Source organism: Macaca fascicularis, chromosome 9, assembly GCF_037993035.2.
Source record: "Macaca fascicularis isolate 582-1 chromosome 9, T2T-MFA8v1.1".
NCBI lineage: Eukaryota > Metazoa > Chordata > Mammalia > Primates > Cercopithecidae > Macaca > Macaca fascicularis.
In genome coordinates this window covers 112,574,840-112,597,347 of record NC_088383.1, presented here as the reverse complement: position 1 = coordinate 112,597,347, position 22,508 = coordinate 112,574,840, and the positions used below count along the sequence as shown (strand labels likewise).

The following is a 22,508-nucleotide window of genomic DNA, read 5'->3' as shown; positions in this document are numbered from 1 at the left end:
TCCCCCCTCCCCCTCTGACCTGGCTGCCCTACAGGGCCTTTAACCTGTCAGTAGGGGGTCCTGGCACCTCTTGCTCTGAAAAAACTAGGCAGGAACTTGACAAATAAGTACCCAAACCAATTCAGAAAATTACATCTGCTGCCAGCATCTTGAAACATCTGCTCTGGGCCGCCAGAAGGGGCGGAACTCAGCACCCTAGATGGGAACATTGAGGCTTGGGGACACTGAATACTTTGCCCAGGTCACACAGCTAATGCTCAGCTAAGCTGGGATTTAGACACACACCTACTGGACATCAGAGCCCAACACCTGCCCCTCTGCCATGTGGCCTCTTAGAATAATGACTCAGCTCTTAAAAGCTATGAAACAATGTCACCAATGTCTTACTGGATCTGCAAAAGTACCCTATCAGGTACCACAGGACAGATGCTCATCCCTTTGCACAGAAAGAGAAAAACAGAGGCTCAAGGAGGTGGAAATTAATTGTTAAAGTTATAAAGTGCCAGAGCTGGGCCAGAACCCAGATTTCAGACTCAGGAGCACAGGCCCCAGGGCTTTGTCTACTGCAGAGTGCTGCCCCTGAGAACAGCCACCTTCGGTTCAATAAACACAGCGTCAGTCAGAGGGACCCAGGGCTACTGCAGCCACAAATCTAAAATTTGAGCTGGGCACAGTGGCAAATGTCTGTCATCCCAGAGCTTTGGGAGGCTGAGGCAGGAGGATCACTTGAGCCCAGGAGTTTGAGGTTACAGAGGGCTATGATGATACACCTGGCCTAGCTGACATAGCAAGACCTTGTCTCTAAAAAAAAAAAAAACAAAAAAAAACAGTGAAGTTTGATCCCAATGTGGACTGCCCTGGACTTTGGCTGTAGTGTGCCCACAGTCACCATCCTACTTTGCCAGAGTCCCCGCCATGCATCAAGGCACTCACCTGCAGGCCTTGCCCCAGCCAGGCTCTAGGCCACTCCCACAGTAGGGGTCAGAGATTCAGCACCACAGAGGTCTCCAAAAGAGAAAGTGGGGAATGAGGCAGGGAGTGCCAGCTCTCACAGGTCCCAAGGCATAAACCTGAAAATGCTCCAGAAAGAAAAAGTGGGTGGCAGGTCCCTTTCAGGAGCAGGGAGCTTGGCTTGGCTCAAAAAACAGGAACTTCTGTTCTTATATAGCAAAGGTGAGAGATGACTTGAGTCCAGCCACTGCACTATGCCAGCTCTGTGCCCACCACTATGGGCCATGACCTAGAGCCCAGAGGACACCGGCCATGCCAGCTGCTGGGCCACAGGCAAGATCCCCAGGCACAGAGGTACCTGTGAGTAATGGGGTCCATGCAGTGCCTCTCAGGAAAGGCCAGTGGCTTTTTCACCCCCACTGAGTCCAGGAAGGAACTCTGCCCCCTGCTGCTACGCCTCCAGTCCTAGCCCTGGACTGATCCCCTGACCCCAACCCCAGACAACCTCACATCTCACAGCTCTGCAAACAGGGACTTTTAGTCCCTAAAGACCTGGGGACCGTGGGCATGTGGCCGGCTCAGGGCTGGCTGCCCCACCCTCCTGAACAAGAGTTCAGGTGTGGCCACCAAAGGTGGCTGTCAAGACTGTGGGATTCCTGCACAAAGGACAACCCAAGGAGGGGAGCCACCCCAGGGTGACTGCAGTGACAGAAACCCACTGCTGTAGCTGTTAGCTGTTCCCTGCAGCTGCCCCATCTCGCAGTTTGCACATTCATCCGTGGCTCATTGCCGCCGCCTTCCTTTCCTCCCTCTCCAGTAACTTCTCTCAGGCTCCTGTCCCCTGACACCTCCCTCTTCGGGATTACTTCCTTCAGAGACCAGAGCACTGTGCAGGGTCAACATTGAGAAAGCAAAGCCTTCCCTGGGAGTCAGAACTCCTGAGTTCCAGGCAGGCCCTGAGGCTCTGGAATTTAGGGAGGCTTTTTAGGTCTCCGCGCCTTCTCCCTCGTGGTGGTGGCAGTCGTGGTGGTGGCAGTCAGGGATCCAGAAGGTGGGCAGCAAATGCAGCTCCTGGGTTGGGCTCCACCAGCAGGAAAACAGGGGCAGGAGGTCTCTTCCCTGGGAGCCCCTCCCCTCTCTAAAACAAATGCCGCACCCCTCACAACCTCTACCCTGCTTAGCCAAGCCCACTTCCCTCCAGGGAACAGAGCTCTTTGTTCTCAGGGCAAGTGAGGGAGGTGGGCTTCATTAGACTTTGTTTGGGGGTCCATTAATAACCATGACACTGCCTGCCATAATTCACTGTGTGACCTTGGGCAAGTCAGTCCCCTCTCGGGACACAGTTTTCACACCTGTAAAATGGAGGCATTGCTCTGGTTCACTTTATCTCTGAACCAGGAGTTCCCTGCATCAGGAATGTGGGATGGGGATCATTTAGGGGGAGGCAATCAAAACTTTCTAAACTGTCTGAAGAAGTAACTCCTTCTCCCATTCCCCCTTCCACTAGGGTCTGTTGGGAAACCCAGGATGGGCCAGTGGCATGTTCTTCACTGGAAGTGACTGCTTCTCAGTCCCCCTGGCCCCACCCAACATGGGCACCCCCAAGGTTCTGAGGCCCAGTTTACCCCTTGAGTTCTGCTATCCAGGCCAGAAATCTGGTGTCAGCCCAGATTCCCCCATCCAAGAGGTCACTGTGTCCTTCTCAAATCCATCCCCTCCTTCCCTCTCCTGGCTCTGCCCACGGTTCAGGCCCCCAGCATCATCGTGCTCTGGGCAATCATTCCAGCCTCCGTCCCCCTCCGCAAGGCTGCCAGCCCGGCCTCTCTGTCCAACTCATCCCTCTAGCTCCTGTGGCTCCCAAGCACCTCAGAATAAACTTGACCCCCACTGTGGGGATTATTCAAGGTCCTCTGTGAACTGACCCCAGTCTGTATATCTGGCCTCACCTTCCATGACCCCCCCACACCCTACCCCATGTACCTATGCTCCATGCACACAAGCCAGTTGTGTTCTAGAACATGGCACATCGCTTGTCTGTTGCTCTTTGAACACTGTCCCTCTCCTTGGAGTGCCTCTCCCCAGCACTGCTCCCACAAACACTCCACCTCACCTTCAGCCCCCAGCTCACAAGAGCCTTTCCTCTGAGATCATCCCAACGCCCCGGGATGGAATAGACCAGACCTTCCCTCTCCAAGGCTTGGACAGCCCCAGCCCTGCAGCCATGGCCGGAGGCCCTTCCCATACTGGGAGCACCCTGAGGGCAGAAAGGTATCTTTTTAGCTCTACATCCTTAGCATGTGACAAGGTGGTCACTCCGTAGTGCTCAAAGTAGATTTCATGAAGAAAGGAAGGAAAGGGGGAGAGGAGGAGGAGGGATGGACGATGAAAGCCTGGGGCCGATGGTGCGGGCTCTTTACTCTTCCCCGCTCTGCTCCTCTCTAGGCCTCAGCTCTGAGGTCACTCTCCCAGCCACAGTGCCCCAGGTCCCTGTGGACCCAGTGAGACCCAAAGGTGACCAATTGCCTGGCCGTGACCTCGCAGCACCAGTGGGGGCCCTCCTTGTTCCTGCAGTACTATTGGCAGCATCAGCCTGTGCTCGCTCAAGCAGAAAGAGCCAGGAAGCCACGCAGCCAGGTGTGTCCTGGAACATGGGGGAGCCAGAATGCCGAGCCTTATCTGACCATCTTCCCTGGAGGCAGCAGAAGAGCATCCGCCTGCCCCCAGCCACCCCACTGCAGGACTACAGGGAGGAGGGGTGGAAAACCTTGTGCCTGGCTCCCTCCCAGCTTCTCCCGGATTAAAGCGGCGGGGGACAGAGCGCCTCCAGCTCATTTGCATAAACCATTTATAGCAGCGCCTTCAAACCCACGCCTTCCAAGAAGAAAAAAGCCCACTGCAATTGCCTGTGGCTTCCCAGTCTGTCGTTTTCCCTTCTCCTTCGTTTTTTGTTTTAATGACAGGAAGCTGTGCTCAAGAGAAATCTCTGCCCTGGCTGTTCTTGGCAGCAGAGGGAGCTGTGCTTTCCCTCCAAATTGAATAAGAATGATAAGCAGCCATCCCCCAGGTGTCAGTGATTTACAGTCTGCAAAGCCTATGAGCACTCATGAACTGTTTCAGTCTCACCAGGAAGCACAGGAGGTAGCTATTGCCAGACCCCATTTGACAGATGAGGAAACCAAAGCTGAAAGAGGGTAAATGACTTGTCTAAGCCACAAAAAACTAGTAAGTGACTGTAATGGGCATGGTGGCTGATGCCCAACATCTACACCACCCCAAGACAACAGCAGTTCTCAGCCCTGGTTGCACATCAGCATCACCTAAGGAGGTAATAAAATTACTGGTAGAGCCAAGTGTGGTGGCTCACGCCTGTAATCCTAGCACTTCGGGAGGCTGAGGCAGGAGGATCGCTGGAGCCCAGAAGTTTGAGACCAGCCTGGGCAACATAGCAAGACCCTGTCCCTACAAAAAAAAAAAAAATTAAAAATTAGCTGGGCATGGTGGTGCGTGTCTGTAGTCCCAGTTACTTGGAAGGTTGAAGTGAGAGGGTCGCTTTAGCTCAGGAGGTCAAAGCTGAAGTGAGCGGAGATCACGCCACTGTACTTCAGCCTGGGCAACAGAGAGACCCTGTCTCAAAAAAACAAAAACAAAATTGGTATCCACGCTAGACCAATTCATAGAGAAATCTCAAGTTTGGGGCCCAGCTCCCCAAGCAGTTCTCACACGCAGCCAGGGTACCATCCCCTGGCATAAGCCAATCATAATGGTTTCATTCCCCTTCCCAGTGACATGGTCAAGAATGGCCATGTGACCCACTTCTGGCCAATGAGGCATAGATTTCCCAGCAGTGGGAAATGTGCTGCGACCCCTCTGAGAAAGGGATCCTTGCTCCACAGAACAGAGGGGTCATTCTCCTTTCTCTAGATATCACTGTATCCAGCTGTAATTCCTGGGACCGCCATGGCCATGTCACTACTGGTCTAGAAGGAAGCCAACCCAAGGATGGCAGAGTAGAGAGATGGGAAGTACCTCATCCTAGAGCCTTGACTCAACCACCCCTGAAAGCCACCCACCTTGGGACATCCTGTTTTCTGCATAGTACAGCTCCTTACTGCTTAAGTCAGTGCAATCCAGCATTTGTTATTTGCAACAGATAGGCCTGAGACAACAGCAGTTACCTTCCCATGTCCCTCATCCCAGTCATCCCCATGTCATCCAGGAAAATGGGCCTCTGGATCTTCCACTGCAGCGTGCACACTTGACTGAGGGCCCCGGCTGTGGAGCTCTGAAGTCCATCCCATGTTTGCTCCAAGGCAATGCCTCCCACAGTGCACCCCAGCTAGTGATACGTGTGGCAGGAATATTAAGGCAGACCCATTCCTGGGAGATGTAGGGCTCCACTGCCAGGGACTGTGGCTCTGGCTGGAGGACACTCCAAAGTCTTGCAGAACTTTTCTTAGAATTGCACTATAGTCTGATATGCTCCCACCAAACTTCTTTCCTTTCTTACCCCTCTCCTTCACTCAGGGTCCCATCTGCACTAAGGTCTGATGGCTCCCCCAGACTCCCCCAGCTTCCTCCTTATTTTTCTCCACACAGGCATTTCCCCTGATTATGTATGTATGTAGGCATGTACATATGTATGTTGAATCCTCTCTTGATGTCTACTTAACCCATGACCTGCCTAACACATGACCTGCATCGCCTCAGGCCTGGACTACTATGAAAGCCTCCCAAGTGGCCTACCCACTTGTGTGTCCCTTCCACTCCATCTATAATCCTTCCTACACAAACCACGCTACTCCCCAACTCAAGACCCTCCAACAGTTTCTTATTTCTTATACTATCAAGTTCAATTACTTCTGCCTTTCTTTATAAGCAGTACTGACCCTGACCTGCCCTACCAGCCAACTCTGGCAGAAGACTGAAATCCATCCCTGTTGTTTCACTTACATGCCTACAGGGCATCCCCATGTGGGAGCAATCCTGGCCACTGGCAGCACAGAAATGATTGATGTGGCCCATGCCCAATGAATATTGAAGCTGTCCTAAGTCTGAGTACCAATTCCATCCCTTTCCACAGATGTTCCTCAATGACAAAGGCCCCCTTGGCCTCCCCTCCCTTCGCCCCAATGGAATACTTAATAAAAAAAAAAATACATTTTATACACAAATCTCCCTCCATCAACAAGAAGAGAATCCTTTAAAAACGGTTAGGATAACAAAAATGATTCTTATTCATAATGATAATGACATTAAGCAGAAGATGATAAAGTTGAAGATAGTGATGGTATTGGAGAAAAAAGTAGTGATAAAAATAAGTGTGAAGGCTAGGTGTGGTGGTTCGCGCCTGTAATCCCAGCACTTTGGGAGGCCAAGGCAGGCATATCACTTGAGGACAGGAGTTCGAGACCAGCCTGGTTGACATAATGAAACCTGTCTGTACTAAAACTACAAAAATTAGCCAGGTGTGGTGGCACACGGCTGTAGTCCTAGCTACTCGGGAGGCTGAGGCAGGAGAATCACTTGAACCCGCGAGGTAGAGGTTGCAGTGAGCTGAGATCAGGCCACTGTGCTCCAGCCTGGGCAAAAGAGCAAGATTCCATCTCAAAAAATTTTAAAAAAAAAGAAGTCTGAAAATAAAAGAAAATTTTAAAAGCATGTAAAGCAGAAAAGCAGGGGTTAAAATGTTCTCATGTTATGATCTCAGTGATATAAGCATATATGCAGTATAGCTGACTTCCTCCTGATGCACTGCTGTGTTAACCAACTGTGTCTGTTAGGAATTGCATTTGGTTGCTAGTAATAAAAAAGAGAAAAAACATAGCTTTTAAAATATATTAAGTGTTTTCTTTAACATAGGAAGTCTGCAGGTACACAGACATAGCTAGCTAGTGTGGCAGCTCTGTAATTATCAGGCACCTGGGTTTCTTTCATCTTTCTATCCCATCTTCCACATAACACCGCAAAGTTGCTTCATAGTCTGAAATCACTGCTGAAGCTCCAGCCAGCTTGCCCACATTCCAGGCAAGAAACAGAAAGAACACAGAAAACCAAAACCAAAGGACATACATTGGCTACCTATCCCTCTTTAAAGGAGTCTTACTCAAAGTCCAGCCAACAATTCTAATTTGCATCTCATTGACCAGAATGTAGTCACATGCCTATACCAAGCTGGACAAGAAGCTGAAATGTGTGGTCTTTTCATTGGACACATTGCCCTCTCAAGTTAAAAACAGGGTCCTCAGCCATATGATGAGCTCCATTTCCTCTGGAGAACATTCTGATTGATGCCCTTAGTACATGGAACCTTCAAAGCTGGGGGTGTCTTCCCTGGTGTCCCCATACACCCCTTTGCTCCCTCCAGCTGAACTGCACACCCAACATGAGAAGCTGTGTTGTTCCTAAACTTGATGACAGGTTGGTATGCCAGAAAACTGTGTGATTTATTTAAATAGGACATAAAAAGTATCAAAAGTCTCTTTTAAGAGAATGAAAAGATTAGCCACAGACAGGGAGAAATTCATTGCAAAGCACATATTTAATACAGAATCCAGAATATATAAACAATTCTTAAACTCAAAAATAAGAAAACAACCTAATGAAAAATAATGGGCAAAAATTTAAACAGACACTTCACCAAAGTAAATATATAAATGGCAAGTAAGCACATGAAAAAAATGCTCATTGGCTGGGTGCAGTGGCTCATGCCTTAATCCCAGCAATTTGGGAGGCCAAGGTGAGAGGATTGCTTGAACCCAGGAGTTCAAGACCAGCCTGGGCAACATCACAAAACCCCGTCTCTACAAAAAGCTCAAAAATCAGCCAAGTGGGGTGGCATATGCCTGTAGTCCCAGCTTCTCAGGAGGCTGAGGTTGAGGCTACAGTGAGCCATGATTGTACCACTGCACTCCAGCCTGGGTGACAGCACAAAACCCTGTCTCAAAAAAAAAAAAGAAAAAGAAAAAAAAGGCCAGGCACGGTAGCTCACGCCTTTAATCCCAGCACTTTGGGAGGCCAAGGCAGATGGATGAACTGAGGTCAGGAGTTCAAGACCAGCCTGACCAATATGGTGAAACCTCGCCTCTACTAAAATTACAAAAAGTAGTGGGGCAAGGTGGCATCCCCCTGTAGTCTCAACTACTCAGGAGGCTGAGGCAAGAGAATTGGCTGAACCCCAGAGGCGGAGGTTGCAGTGAGCCAAGATCATGCCACTGCACTCCAGCCTGGGTGTCAGAGTGAGACACCATCAAAAAGGAAGGAAGGAAGGAAGGAAGGAAGGAAGAAAGGAAGGAAGGAAGGAAGGAAGGAAGGAAGGAAGGGAGGGAGGGAGGGAGGGAGGGAGGGAGGGAAGGGAGGGAGGGAGGGAAGGGAGGGAAGGGAGGGAGGGAGGGAGGGAGGGAGGAAGGAAGGAAGGAAGGAAGGAAGGAAGGAAGGAAGGAAAAAAAAATGCTCATCAATGGACAGCAGGTGGTTAGAAAAAAGTTTGGTTTGTTTTGAGACAGAGTTTCGCTCTGTCTTTCAGGCTGGAGTGCAGCGGCACTGTCTCTACTCACTGCAACTTCCGCCTCCCGGGCTCAAGTGATTCTCCTGCCTCAGCCTCCCAAGTGGCTAGGATTACAGGCGTGTGCCACCATGCCTGGCTAGTTTTTGTGTTTTCAGTAGAAACGGGGTTTCACCATGCTGTCCAGGCTGGTCTTGAACTCCTGACCTCAGGTGATCTGCCTGCCTTGGCCTCCCAAAGTGCTGGAACTACAGGTGTGAGCCACTGTGCTCAGCCTAACTGAGGCTAAATTTGTGCCGAAATTAGGCCGGGTACGGTGGCTCATACCTGTAGTCCCAATTACTCGGGAGGCTGAGGCATGACAATCACTTGAACCCGGGAGGTGGAGGTTGCAGTGAGCTGAGATCACGTGCACTCCAGCCTAGGCGGCAGACCAAGACTCTGTCTCAAATAAATAAATAAATAAATAAATAGATTATTGATATACACCATAGCATGCATGAATCTCAAACTAATTATGCTGAGTGAAAGAAGCTAGAGAAAAAAAGAGACCATACTGTATCATTTCCATTATATAAACTCTAAAAACTGTAAACTAATCTATAGTGACGGAAAGCAGCTGGAGGTTACTTGATTATGGCAGAGGCAGTGGGTGCAGCAGGGAGGAGTAGAAGAGGGGGATTATTTAAGGCACGAGGGAACTTTTAAGGGTGATGGAAATGTCCACTAAGTTCATGGCGCTGATGATTTCACAGGTATATGCATATGTCAAAACACATCAACTGTGCATTTTAAATATGTGCAGTATATTTTTGTCAGTTATACTTTAATAAAGCTGTATTTTAAAACCTATTAAATATGAGTGTGAGCCAGCTGCGGTGGCTCATGCCTGTAATTCCAGCACTTTGGGAGGCCGAGGTAGGCAGATCGCTTGAACTCAGGAGTTCGAGACCACTCTGGGCAACAAGGTGAAATCCCGTCTCTACAAAAAATACAAAAATTAGCCGGACATGGTGGTGTGCACCTGTGGTCCCAGATACTCCAGAGGCTGAGGTAGGAAGATCACCTGAGCCTGGGAGGATGCAGTGAGCCATGATCACACCACTGCATGCCAGCCTGGGTGACACAGTGAGACCCTGTCTCAAAAAATATATATAAGAGTGTGAGAGGAGGGAGTAGGGGGAAAAAAGTGTTACTTCTATAAAAACTAAGATGAATCAGTTCCTCAAAAAATTAAAAATAGAATTACCATATGATCCAGCAATTCCACTCTGGGTGCATACCCAAAAGAATGGAAAGCAGGGACTTGGACTTGAACAGAATTCATAAACCCATGTTCATGGCGGCATTATTCACAATAACGAAAACATGGAAGCAACCCAAGTGTTCATTGACTGATGAATGGATAAACAAAATGTGGCACATCCATCCAGTGGAATATCACTCATCCTTAGAAAGGAAAGAAATTCTTTGTTTTTTAGATGGAGTCTCGCTCTGCCGCCCAGGCTGGAGGTACAGTGGTGCAATCTCGGCTCACTACAAGCTCCGCCTCTCGGGTTCACACCATTCTCCTGCCTCAGCCTACTGAGTAGCTGGGACTACAGGCGCCCGTCACCATGCCCAGCTAATTTTTTGTATTTTTTTTAGTAGAGACAGGGTTTCACCATGTTAGCCAGGATGGTCTTGATCTCCTGACCTTGTGATCCACCCGCCTCAGCCTCCCAAAGTGCTGGGATTACAGGTGTGAGCCACCGCACCAGGCTGAGAAATTCTAATATATGCTAAAACAAGAATGAATTTGGAGGACATTATGCTAAGTGAAATAAGCAAGTCACAAAAAAAACAAATACTGTATGATTCCACTTATCTGAGATACCTAGAGTACTCAAATTCACAGAGACAGAAAGTAGAATGTTGCTTGCCTGGGGATGGCGGCAGTGGGAAATGGAAAGTTAGTGTTTAACGGGTACAGGGCTCCAGTTTGGGAAAATGAACAAAATTCTGGAGATGGATGGTGCAAAATAACACATGTACTTAATACCACTGAACTGTACACTTAACAAATGGTTAAGATGGTTAAATTAAATGTTTAGACTTTATGTTATGTGTATTTTACCACAATTTTTTTTTAAGTGCAGAAACAAAAACTGAGTTGAAAGCTTTAGAAAGATGCCCTAAAGGCTTGTCCATCAAAAATGCTATCACACTAGGGAGGAGAACAAGACTGGAACCCTCTAGCGCTCCTCCCCATCACAAAGATAGCCTAAACAATGAATAAACAATGATATATGTATATAGATAGATAGGTATAGAGAAAGAGAGAGACATGCAGTTTCGCTCTTGTCACCCAGGCTGGAGGGCAATGGCGCAATCTCGGCTCACTGCAACCTCTGCCTCCTGGGTTCAAGAGATTCTCCTGCCTCAGTCTCCCAAGTAGCTGGAATTACAGGTGCCCACCACCATGCCCAGCTAATTTTTGTATTTTTAGTAGGGAAGGGGTTTCACCATGTTGGCCAGGCTGGTCTCAAACTCCGGACCTCAGGTGATCCACCTGCCTCAGCCTCCCAAAGTGCTGGGATTAAAGGCATGAGCCACCGCCACCGGCCAACAATGTTATTTTAACAAAAATAACTGACGAGAGTGCCAGAGTTCATCAGATGGGTGAAAGAAACTTGAGATGGCTACACAGAGAACAGAAGAAAATGCTAGGACTCTACCACTCCAACCCCCCACCAGGATCAACTGGGAACCAGGAGGTAAGCAAGAGGGTGCCAGCAACCCCCATCAACACCTTGGCCACCTACAGACCTTACCTCTGGAGTTCCCTGCAATTCTCACAGACACCAAGCTCAGCTGAGGAAGCTGCCTGGAGTCCACACAGCAGTACTCCTCCAAAGAAGAAGCCAACGCTGTGCCGTGCCCCCTGTGCCCACATGGCTACTCTGCTATGCCATCTTGGAATTGGGACAAGAGGCAGAGAGCATCTTGTTCCCAGGGTGAGTTGCCATGGGTCCCCTTCATCCCTGAAGCTAAGTCACCCTGCACCCCAGCCCAGTGGCCCAACATCCCCAAGGTAAGCTGCCGGCAGCAGTTACACCCTTCCCTGCAGGGCCCAGTAGAGGTAGAGCCTCTCCACCTACCCCTCCTTCTGCCCCCTTGGGCCAGAGCCTAACTGATTTCCTAGGCACCCTGCCTCCTAAACACAGTACCTTGGATGCTCAGGACAGTCACATCTCTCTGGTGCCTAAGTTGAAGAAGTGCCTTATATCCCAGAAAACAGTACCTTGGCTGCCTAGAGCAGTCACTCACCCCAGTGCCTAAGCTAAAATGGTGCCCTGCATCCCAGAGAAATAGTTCCTGGGCTTCCCAGGACAGTCATGTCCCCTATTACCCCCAAGCATGAGCCAAAGCAGCATACCAGTCCCTGGGGAATCAGTGCCCTGGCCAAGCTGAGCAACCGTGCATCCCAGGACTGAGCTGACCCAGTACCCCCTGTCCCAGGGAAATAGAGCTGTGGCTGAACTGACATTCTGCCCTACAGGCCAAACAACCCTAGTACTCTGTTTCCCCAGAGCTGGGCTAACTCTCTAGAGTCTGAGCCACTGACATACCCCTCTCCCTGGGGAGTAAAGTCATCACTGTGCTGTTCCTTGCCCCCTCAGTGCCCAAACAACAGCTATGCTCCACCTTTCTGGGATACTTGCTGCCGCTGCACCTGGCATCACACAGTCTGGAATATTGCCAAGCTCCACAATCTCTTGTTCTAGAGTCACACTACACAATGCTTCATCCCCTGGGATCTGAGTTGCCGCTGAACCCTATTGGCTTAAGTTCCTGAATTGCAGCCATACCCTGTTTCCCAGGCCCAAATCTTCAGAGCACTTCTTCCCAGGAGTCAGGCCAGTACTGTGCCCTGTCCCTCCCAGCAGTAGAATCACAGGTATAACCCAGCCTGTGGGTCTGAGCTGATAAGGGGTGCTTCGGAGTCACAGATGCTGGTTCTTTGGGCAACATATATCCAACCCTGCCACAGAGAGCAAAGCTGCACCCCATGACCCAGGTGGCATAATAGGCTTGCAAGACCCTGACCCTGGAACCCCCGCCCCACAGCCACTCTTAAGCACCTGCACCTGGAACCCAGGGCTGCTACAGCTGCTTTTAGGCCATGTCAGACTTGATACCAAGAGAGATCCCCTTGGCTAAGTCTTCCCCTTGTGGGTTAAATGAGAATAGGAGGACCTCAAGTACCCTTGACAACGAGGACATTAACAACCTATGATGCCACTGCACAAACATCTACAGCCTAGGCCACGGGGGTGCTCACAGTTATTGCTGATGTCCAGTGCAGCTGAAGAAGCTGCACAGAGACTATACCATTGCACCTATCCAGAAACAGAGTCATCACACTCTTTCCAACTGGCACACTACAACCCAGCTGCAGATGAAAACCTTTCTCTACACAAGCCATTCTAAAAAGTTTGGAAGAGGTGATTGATCTACTAGATGTACAGACATCAATATGGGGACATGGGGACACAAGAAACTCAAAAATCAAGAAAATATGACATCACCAAAGGAACATAATAACTCTTTAGTAAGAGACCCAAATGGGAAGGAAATCCACAAATTTCAAGAAAAGAAATTCAAAAAGGAATCTTAAGGAAATCAACAAGATACAAAAAAATACAGATAGGCAATCTGATAAAAATCAGGAAAACAATTCACAATGTGAAAGAGAAATTCAACAGAGATAGGAATAATTTTAAAAGAAACAAACAGAAGTCTTGCAGTCAAAAAGTTCAATGAATGAAATAAAAAATGCAATAGAGAGCTTCAGCAGAACTTGATCAAGCAGAGAAAGATTCTCTGAACTTGAAAGGTAGATCATTTGAGCTGGGAGTGGTGGCTCATGCCTGTAATCCCAGCACTTTGGGAGGCCAATGTGGGTGGATCACCTGAGGCCAGAAGTTCAAGACCAGCCTGACCAACATGGAGAAACCCCATCTCTACTAAAAATACAAAATTAGTTGGGCATGGTGGCTCATGCCTGTAACCCCAGCTATTCAGGAGGCTGAGGCAGGAGAATCACTTGAACCTGGGAGACGAAGGTTGCAGTGAACAGAGATCGCACCAGCAGTCCACTCCAGCCTGGGCAACAAGAGTGAAACTCCATCTCAAAAAAAAAAAAAAAAAAAAGAAAGAAAAAAGAAAGGTCATTTGAAATTACCCAGTCAGAGAAAAAAAGAAATAAGAACAAAAAAGTCAAGAAAAATTACAAGACTTATGAGACATTATTAAGCAATCAAATATTTATATTACAGGAGTTTTAAAAGGAGAAGAGAAGGAAAAAAGTATAGAAAACCTATTTAATGAAATAATAGCTGAAAACTTCTTAAGTCTGGGGAAAGATATGGACATCCAGATCAAGGAAGCTCAAAGATTCCCAAATAGATTTAAACCAAAAAGGCCCTTCCTGAGGTCATTATAGTGAAATTATCAAAAGTCAAAGACAAAGAGACTTCACACAGAAAGCCTCCAAAAAAAGAAAAAAAAGAGAATTCTAAAAACAGCAAGAGAAAAGCATTCAGTCATATATAAAGGAATATCTATTAGACTAGAGCAGATTTCTCCACAGAAACCTTACAGGCCAGTGGAGAATGGGATGATACAGTCAAAGTGCTAAAAGAAAATAACCATTGGCCAAGAATACCATACCTAGCAAAGCTATCCTTCAGAAATTAGTTAGAAATAGTCTTTACCACACAAGCAAAAACTGAAAGAATTCATTACCACTAGACTAGCCTTACAAGAAATGCTCAATGGAGTCCTACATCTGGAAGCAAAAAAGAGAATCATCACTATTATGAAAACATAAAAGTGTAAAACTCACTGGTAGAGCAAATACACAAAGGAGAAAAAGAATCAAATCTTATCACTACCAAAAAAACAAACAAAACAAAACAAAAACCCAAACCACAATCATAAACAATAAGAAAGAAAGGATACACAAATCAATCAGAAAACAATTAAACTGACAGGGACAAGTCTTCACCTATCAACAATAATCTTGAATATAAATAGATTAAATTCCTCCATTTAAAAGATATACACTGCCTGAATGGATAAGAAAATAAATGACCTAACTATATGCTACCTATAAGAAACTCACTTCACCTGTAAAAACACATATAGACTGAAAATGAAGGGATGGATAAAGATATTCCATGAAAACAGAAACCAAAATTGGCAGGAAAAGCTATGCTTACATCAGATAAATCAGGCTTTAAGTCAAAATGGTAAATAGAGACAAGGTCATTAAATAATAATAAAGGGATCGATTCAGCAAGAGAATATAACAATCATAAATTATATGTGCCAAACAATACAGCACCCAGATACATAAAGCATAAATTATTAGATCTAAAGGGAGAAACAAAGGCCAGGCACAGTGGCTCATGCCTGTAATCCCAGCAGTTTGGGAGGCTGAGGCAGAACGGTTATTTGAGGCCAGAAGTTCAAGACCAGCTGGGCAACATAGTGAGACTCATCTCTACTGAAAAAAAAAAAAAAAAAAAAAAAGCCAGGAAAGGTAGTATGCACTCAGGAGGCTGAGGCAGGAAGATCACTTGAGCCCAGGAGTTTGAGGATACAGTGAGCTATGATCATGCTGCTGCACTTCACTCTGGGCAATAAAGTGAGACCCTGTTTCAAAAAAAGTGGGGGCCAGGCACGGTGCTCACATCTATAATCCTGGCACTTTGGGAGGCCAAGGCAGGAGGGTCGCTTGAGGCCAGGAGTTCAAGACCAGCCTGGGCAACATAGCAAGACTCCGCCTCTAATAAATAAAAGTAAAATAAAAATGTTTCAAAAAGTAGAGATAGAATCCCAATACAATAATAGTTGGGGACTTACACCTTACTCTCAGCATTGGATAGATCATCTAGATAGGAAATCAACAAAGAAACATTAAATTTAAACTGCACTATGTACAGACACTTACAAAACATTTCGTCAAACAGCTCCAGAACACATTTTTTTTTTTTGAGACAGAGTCTTGTTCTGTTGCCCAGGCTGGAGTGCAGTGGTATAATCTCAGCTCACTGCAACCTCCACCTCCTGGGTTCAAGCAATTCTCCTGCCTCAGCCTCCCAAGTAGCTGAGATTACAGGTGCACACCACCACACCTCGCTAATTTTTGTATTTTTAGTAGAGATGGGGTGTCACCATATTGGCCAAGCTGGTCTTGAACTCCTGACCTCGTGATCCATCTACCTCAGTCTTCAAAAGTGCTGGGATTATAGGCATGAACCACCACGCCCAGGCAAATACATATTATTTTTATCAGCACATGGAACATTGTCCAGGATAGACCACATTTTAGGCTACAAAACAAGTCTCAACAATTCTAAAAGAACTGAAATCATGGCCAGGTGTGGTGGCTCATGCCTGTAATCCCAGCACTTAGGGAGGCCGAGGCAGGTGGGTCACCTGAGGTCAGGAGTTAGAGACCAGCCTGGCCAACACAGTGAAACCATGTCTCTACTAATAATACAAAAATTAGCTGGGCGTGGTGGCACACACCTGCAATCCCAGCTAGCCAGGAGGCTGAAGCAGAAGAATTGCTTGAACCTGGGAGGCAGAGGTTGCAGTGAGCCCAGATTGTGCCATTGCACTCCAGCCTGGGTGACAGAGCAAGACTCCATCTCAAAAAAAAAAAAAAGAAAGAATTGAAATCATATCAACTATCATTTCTGACCACAGTTAAACAAAACTAGAAATCAGTAACAAGAACTTGTGAAATTGTACAAATACATGGAAATTAAATAACATGATCCTGAACAATCAATGGTTCAATACAGAAATTAAGAAGAAAATTTAAAAATGTGTTGAAACATATAAAAATAGAAACACAACAAAGCAAAACCTATAGGATACAGCAAAAGCAGTATTAAGAGGAAAGTTTATAGGAATAAATCAATACAGTAAAAAAAAAAAATCTAATGAAGTATCTCAAGGCACTAGAAAAGAAAGAACAAACAAAATGCAAAGTTAGTAGTGGGAGAGGTATAGTAAAGACCAGAGTGGAAATAAAACAAATTGAGACTTAAAAAACACAAAAGATCAGGCCAGGCGCGGTGGCTCAAGCCTGTAATCCCAGCACTTTGGGAGGCCGAGGCGGGCGGATCACAAGGTCAGGAGATCGAGACCACGGTGAAACCCCGTCTCTACTAAAAATACAAAAAATTAGCCGGGCGCGGTGGCGGGCGCCTGTAGTCCCAGCTACTCAGGAGGCTGAGGCAGGAGAATGGCGGGAACCCGGGAGGCAGAGCTTGCAGTGAGCCGAGATCGCGCCACTGCACTCCAGCCTGGGCAACAGCGTGAGACTCCGTCTCAAAAAAAAAAAAAAAAAAAACACAAAAGATCAACAAAAAAGTTGGTTTTTTTGAGAGGATAAACATAATTGACAAGCCATTAGCCAGATTAACCAAGAAAAAAAGATAAAAGACCCAAATACATAAAATCAGAAATCAAAACAGAGACATTACAACTGATACCACAGAGGCTGCTCTGCCTGTGGAGTAGCCACTCTATTGTTTCTTTACTTCTCTAATAAACTTGCTTTCACTTTACTCTGTGGACTCACCCCAAATTTTTTCTTGCGTAAGATCCAAGAACCCTCTCTTGGGGTCTGAACTGGGACTGCTTTCCAGTAACATCTTCCATGGTGAATCACAAAGGGATGATACTGAAGAGACCCCTGACCCAACGAAAATAGATTGCAGCATCAATCGGCCAATTTTGGAGTCAAGAAAACTTTTCAATTATTTATAGCTTTTAGCAATTGAGTAAAGAATCCTCCTGTAAGCAAAATTTGGAGCATATTTCTTTCTCTCTACTTGATTTCTCCAGAATTTGGGAACTATTTGTGAGTATTCTTAACTTATGGCAATATAGTTATTTACATGAGTGCAAAAAGCAACTGTTTTCTTTTGTAACAGAACACAATTGGAGACTGGCTCTTTTACCAAGGCTTTGACTGGCATGGCATTCTTTCAGATATAAACAGATTCCTTTAAGGAATAAAAGCCCCTTGGGAAAACTGTCCTCATATCTCGTCTGCACAGTCCCTGTACAGGGTTCCTCACCTATGGTAAGTATAGAATGTCATTTTCTGACAGGCTTAGGAGACCCAAGTTATCTTGGGACCTCGAGAGGACAGAAATTTACCAAGCTCATACAGGTATTTGCAGTCACAAACCCATGGCTTGGCTCAAGGCTTTAAAAAGTCTAATCCATGATTCCTTATGGAACTAAGATCCATCAAAGGCAGTTTTAAAAGGTGCCTATATGGCAAATAATTATTCTTGCTGCACTTCTACAAACAATCAAGACAATTATAATATGACTAAAGCTTATTTTGCAAACGAAACCATGATTTGGTTTTAATAAAAAGCAAGACTGGAGAGAGAAAATTTGTGTTTCAAAAACTATGGAACACCTGTTATTAGATTCTAGTCTTGTCTGTTGTTTTTAAGTTTTTTCTGCAATTTAGATTGACCCTGCTTATTTCTGTGAATCAATTAGTGATTTCTGGCTGCTGCTCAGAAGAAACAAGAGAAACAGGTAATATAAAAATCTGGATCAGTCTTCTAATTCTGGGCATATATTAGAATTGGGTAGCAACCCCAAATCAGCTTGGTTCCAACCCTTGCCCAGTTCCTGGAAAGACTTCTCATTTAGTTTACTTGGAATGCTTTACTTATATTGATTTGTTGTTGTGAAACATATTGCTGTTGTACTCTTTGTGTAGGAAAGGAGGATAAGCTTACTCAACAATTTCTTAAATTGAACACTTATTAATCTTCCTGATATCACCTTTTATCAGAAGTCAGAGTTATGAATGACCCTCACCATACCAGCATTTTCTTTTTTCTTTCCTTCTTTTTTTTTTGAGATGGAGTCTCGCTCTATTGCCCAGGCTGGAGTGCAGTGGCACCACCTCAGCTCACTGCAAATTCTGCCTCCCAGTTTCAAGCGATTCTCCTGTCTCAGCCTCCTAAATAGCTGGGACTACAGACACACACCACCACACCTGGCTAATTTTTTTTTTTTTTTTTTTCTGTTCTTTTGAGACAGAGTTTCACTCTGTCACCCAGGCTGGAGTGCAATGGTGCGATCTCAGCTCACTGCAACATCTGCCTCCCGGGTTCAAGTGATTCTCCTGCCTCAGCCTTTGAGTAGCTGGGATTACAGGCACCCACCACCAGGCCCAGCTAATTTTTGTATTTTTAGTAGAGATGAGGTTTCACCAGGTTGGCCAGGCTGGTCTCAAGCTCCTGACTTCAGGTGATCCACCCACCTCAGCCTCCCAAAATACTGGGATTACAGGTGTGAGCCACCATGCCTGGCCTAATTTTTGTATTTTTTACTAGAGATGGGGTTTCACCATGTTGGCCAGGCTGGTCTCGAACTCTTGACCACAGGCAGTTGGTCCACCTCAGCCTCCCAAAGTGCTGGAATTACAGGCATGAGCCATTGTGCCCGGCCTTTATACCAATGTTTTCTGACTGAGTGCCTCTCTACTCTAAATACAAGAGACCCTAATAGATAGAAATATCATCACCCCTATTCAGCCAGAAGAAGTTAGAGAAGATAGATATTCATCTGTCTACAACCCAGAGGATTAAGGGTCCCCTTGTAAAAAGGAGGGAAAAATATGTCAGAGGTGTTCAAATCAGAGCCACTCCATCTTCAACAGGGCCTGGGTAAAATGAGGCTGAGACATGCTGGGCTGCATTCCCAGGAGGTTAGGCATTCTTAGTCACAGGATGAGATAGGGGATCACAAGATACAAGTCACAAAGACCCTGCTGATAAAATGAGATACAATAGGCCAGGTGCAGTGACTAATACCTGTAATCCCAGCACTTTGGGAGGCCAAGGTGGGCAGATCACCTAAGGTCAGGAGTTCAAGACCAGCCTGACCATGGTAAAACCCCATCTCTGCTAAAAATATAAAAATTAGCCCGGCATGGTGGTGCATACCTGTAATCCCAGCTACTTAGAAGGCTGAGACAGGAGAATCGCCTGAACCTGGGAGGTGGAGGTTGCCGTGAGCCAAGACTGTGTTACTGCACTCCATTCTGGGCAACAGAGTAAGACTCTGTCTCAAAAAAAAAAAAAAGTGCAATAGAAAAAACCAGCCAGCCAAAACCCACCAAAACCAAGAAAGCAACGAAAGTGCCAATAGCATACTAAAAAGACACTACCACCAGTGCCATAACAGTTTACAAATGTCATGGCAACATCCCTAAGTTACCCTATATGGTCTAAAGGGAGGAGGAACTCTCAGTTCCAGGAATTGTCTGCCCCCTTCCTGGAACACTCGAATAATCCGCCCCTAATTTAGTATATGATAATAAATAACCATAAAAATAGCCAACCAGGAGCCCTCAGGGCTGCTCTGCCTATGCAGTCGCCATTCTTTTGTTTCTTTACTTCTCTAATAAACTTGCTTTTACTTAAAAAAAGAAAAAAAACTGATACCACAGAAATACAAAGGATCATTAGAGACTATTACAAACAACTATACATAAACAAATTAGAGAACCTAGTGGCTATAACCTGGCATTCATATGCAGAAAAATAAAAGAAAACCAGCCAGCACGGTGGCTCATGCCTGTGATCCCAGCACTCTGGGAGGCCAAGGCAGGTGGATCATGATGTCAGGAGTTCGAGACCAGCCTGACCAACGTGGTGAAACCCCATCTCTACTAAAAATACAAAAATTAGCCTGGCGTGGTGGTGAGCGCCTGTAATCCCAGCTCCTTGGGAGGCTGAGGCAAGAGAATCGTTTGAAACCAGGAGGCAGAGGTTGCAGTGAGCTCAGATCATGCCACTGCACTCCAGCCTGAGTGAGAGAGTGAGACTTCATCTCAAAAAAAAAAAAAAAGAAAGAAAGAAAGAAAAGAAAAGAAAACCTAGCAGGAATTGAGAAATTCCTGGACACATGAAAACTACCAAGATTGAACCAAGAAGAAAAAGAAAACCAGAACAGACCAATTCCAAGTAACAAGATTGAATCTATAATAAGTCTTCCATCAAAGAAAAGCACAGGACCCGATGGCCTCACTGCTGAATTCTACCAAACATCTGAAGAAAAACTAATGCCAGTTCTTCTCAAACTCCTCCAGAAAATTGAGGGGGAAAGAATTCTTCCAAACTTGTTCAATGAGGCCAGCATTACCCTATACCAAAACCAGACAAGTACACAACAAAAGAGAGAGAGAGAGAGAGAGAGAAAGAAAAAAAGAAAGTTACAGGGCAATGTCTCTGGTAAATATAGAGGCAAAAAATCCTCAACAAAATACAGGTCAACCAAATTTAGCAGCACATCAAAAAGATGATTCACCATGATCAAGCGGAATTTATTTCAGGGATACAACATACACAAATCAATAAACACGATACATCACATCAACAGAATGAAGGACAAAAACCACACGCTCATCTCAATAGATGCACAAAAAGGACTTGATAAAATTCAGCATCCCTTCATGATAAAAAGCTCTCAACAAGTTAGGTAGAGAAGGAATATATCTCAACACAATAAAGGCCACATAGCACAAAATCATAGCCAATATCATACTGAAAGGGGATAAGTTGAAAGCTTTTTCTCCGAGATCCAAAACAAGACAAGAAAGCCCACTATTACCACTTTTATTCACCACAGTAGTGGACGTACTAGCCAGAGCAATTAAGGAAGAGAAAAAAATAAAGAGCCTCCATATTAGACAACAGGAAGTCAAACTGTCCCTGTTTGCATATAAACTATTGTATATAGAAAAGCAAAAGACTTGCTGGCATGATGACTCACACCTGTAATCCCAGCACTCTGGGAGGAGGAGGTAGGTGGATCACTTGAGGACAGGAGTTCGAGACCAGCCTGGCCAACGTGGTGAAACTCCATATCTACTAAAAATACAAAAAGTAGCCCAGCATTATAGCGCAAACCTGTAATCCCAGCTACTTGGGTCGCTGAGGCAGGAGAATGACTTGAACCCAGGAGGAGGAGGTTGTAGTGACCCGAGGTGATGCCACTGCACTCCAGCCTGGGAAACAGAGTGAGAGTCTGTCTAAAAAAAAAAAAGAAAGAAAAAAAGAAGAAGGAAAGAAAGAAAAGAAAGAAAGAAAGAAAGAAAGAAAGAAAGAAAGAAAGAAAGAAAGAAAGAAAGAGAGAAAGCAAGCTAGCTCACTCCACCAAAAAAACTCTGAGAACTAATTAATGAATTCAGTAAAACTTCAGAATACAAAATCAACGTACAAAAATCAGTAGCATTTATATACACCAACAACAAACTAGTGGAAAAGGAAACCAATAAAGCAATCCCATTTACAATAACTACAAAAAATCATATCTAGGAATAAATTCAACCAAGGAAGTGAAAGATCTCTACAATAAGAGCTGTTAAACACTGATGAAAAAGATTGAAGAGGACATAAAAAAACTGAAAGACATCCATGTTTATGGATTAAAATAATTAATACTGTGAACATGACCATACCACCCAAAGCAATCTACAGATTCAATGCAATTCATATCAAAATACCAAAGACATTCTTTACAGAAATACAAAAAGCAATCCTAAAAATTGTATGGACCCCACCCCGCAAATAGCCAAAGCAATCCGAGCAAAAAGGACAAAGCTGGACATATCACACCACCAGACCTCAAAATATATTAAAAAGACCAAAACAGCATGGCACTGGCAAAAAAAACAGACACATAGACCAATGGAACAGAATAGGAAATCCAGAAATAAACCCATGTATTTACAGCAAAACTGATTTTCAACAAAGGTGACAAGAACATTCATTGGGGATGGAACACTCTTTTCAATAAATGGTGCTAGGAAAACTGGATATCCAAATGCAGAAAAATGAAACTAGAGCCATATCCCTCACCATATATAAAAATCAACTCAAAATTGGTTAAAGACTTAAATGTAAGACCCAAAACTATAAAAGTACTAGAAGAAAACATAGAAGATATACTT

General features: G+C 45.4%; 1 protein-coding gene across 5 annotated transcripts in view; it reads right to left on the bottom strand.

The window, feature by feature from the left end:
• NEURL1 (neuralized E3 ubiquitin protein ligase 1) overlaps positions 1-22,508 on the bottom strand; it is a 161,312-nt gene that overhangs the window by 107,515 nt on the left and 31,289 nt on the right. The gene's annotated exons all lie outside the window — the stretch shown is intronic.